The following is a 2,230-nucleotide window of genomic DNA, read 5'->3' on the forward strand; positions in this document are numbered from 1 at the left end:
AGATGCCTAAGATTAAGTATCTTCTGGGTGTGTTAATGAAGGTGTTTCTATGAATGATTGGCATGTAGGACAGCTAACTGGAGACCTCCTATAAGTGTAGGCAGTACTGTCCAATAGGTTGAAGGCTTGGGTGGAAGAAAAGTTAGAAGAACAAGGAAACAACAGCAGATGCAAGCTCTATTCTTCTTCAATGGGTTCTTGATGACTGCTGCAATCATCTGAACACTCAGACTCTAGCTCCCTCAGTCTTCCAAAGCAGATTATGCCCAGTGTCTCCATAGTTTCCAGGCCTTTGATCCCAGACTGGGGTGCATCAGTAAACCCTCTTTTTTTGAGACTTTAGCTTCTTGTACTATGCAGCTCTCTGAACTACAGATGGCAATTGCAGAACTATTCAACTTCTTGTTGTGTAAGCCAATCTAATAAATACCCTTTTGATAATCATACCTATACATATATCCTGTTGGTTCTGTTTCTCTAGAGAATCCTGACTAAATACACACAAGAATATGGAAAGACCTCCCTGATTATCCATTCCATCTCTGCTATAGCGTCCCATTGTAGAACCTCCCATTCCAGAGCTACCTCCAGGAGTAAATTCAAGAAGAATTCAATTATCAATGTTGCATGTTATTTTTATCTTTAGACATTGCAGCTACTGCATCTTCTTCTGTTATGAACTCTACATCTGCTTCTTCTATTGCTCTGCCATCAGCTCCAATATGAACTCATATTGGATTAAGTGGTGAGAACAAATTAGCAATATCATTTTCAGTTGCATGAAAAGGCAACCCTCTCATATGTACTAAATGACCACTATGAAAACCTGAACTTGCATCACTAGCTCCACAATAGCCATGACCTCCCCTCCCATACCTCTTCTATCTCCCATTCTATCATCCAAGCCATCCTTTGCATAGCCTAATTATTATAGCCACAACAGTCATCGAAACCTCCATAACTACATCATTTCCATCACCTCCTTGTCACATTCTATCATAATACTTCCACACCCAGCTCCATAATAACCACCTCTTTCTCCTATTGGTCTATCATGTAGTTCTGGTAGCTGTCTCAGCAATCTTCTTGGTGGGTCATAAAATTCTTTGATTTCACTCTTGCTACTTCTGAAGATCTCAATATACTTGTGCCCTATTCTTTCCTTGTGTTTCCCCCAGAGCATTTTCTGCTATCTCCTTTGAAGCAAATGGCACAAAGGCCTCCTCTGTGCTTCTCTCTTGGTAGTCCATCATCACCATTATCCCATTTGGCACAATTTCCAACCCTTGAAAGATCTGAACCCTTTCCTCTTTGCTGCAACCAAATGGAGTCCCCACAGTCATACTGTTCTATCACTAGTGTCATTTGGACCATTCTATTTCATAACCCAATCCATCTCAATACCATTTGATTTAAATGTTCCTTTTACTTCAGATAACCTGTCAGATGATAATAACATCAGCTCCTGTGCACACAGGGTTCAGTTATGAGGAGGGAGAAGTCATTTGTCTCTTGTAGTGTTCCCCACACATTGGTTTTTCCCACATCCACTATTTTAATGCCTCATCTAGAGTTCTCTACTACAGAAAGAACCAAACCCTAAAGCAATCTATGGCCACTAAGCTCTAAGGTACTGTTCACCCCAGGGGAAGAATATAAGTTTGTGAGTCTTTAGATGGACACAATTTAATCCAAATAACCGACTCCACTGGTAAGAGTGTCAGGTTTCCAGGATAAAGAAATAGACACACGGACAGTTAGAACTCTATAAGGGTTGGGATGAAATAGGGGAAACATTGTCATAAGCATTGGAGCCTGACAGACTTGCAGTCTAATAGGCATCCTAGTGTGTTTGACACTTGGAACAGATCATTTCTTTGAGAGTTTGTATGAAAAAAATATACTTGCAGCAAACAGTTTAAAGCTAGCCTATTTATAATTTATTCTATAATAAACATTTTGTCAACATGGAAGTTAGTTCAGAGAATTTCTTACAGTTTTCTAATGGTTCACAAATATTTGAGCATTCTTTGGGTGCTGTTCATGTTTTCAGCTCCTATGGAAGTACATATTCCTTTGCTTAAATGATAGATTTAGAATAAACAATAACTGCACAGTGATTGAAAAGATAAAGGAACAGAACTGGAGTCACTTCAATTCTGTCACCCTGTGTATTCATTTGGAATGTTTACCTATTGAAATTTTAAAACGGAAAGAAAGGGTGGCTGGA

The 2,230-nt window shown here is 39.3% G+C and overlaps 1 pseudogene; it reads right to left on the bottom strand.

Annotated features, from left to right (window-relative positions):
• Nucleotides 1–394: 394 nt before the first annotated feature.
• Nucleotides 395–1,396, bottom strand: LOC114098629 (heterogeneous nuclear ribonucleoprotein H3 pseudogene; annotated as a pseudogene).
• Nucleotides 1,397–2,230: the final 834 nt, after the last annotated feature.

This window comes from Marmota flaviventris, chromosome 9, assembly GCF_047511675.1.
Source record: "Marmota flaviventris isolate mMarFla1 chromosome 9, mMarFla1.hap1, whole genome shotgun sequence".
NCBI classification, from domain to species: domain Eukaryota; kingdom Metazoa; phylum Chordata; class Mammalia; order Rodentia; family Sciuridae; genus Marmota; species Marmota flaviventris.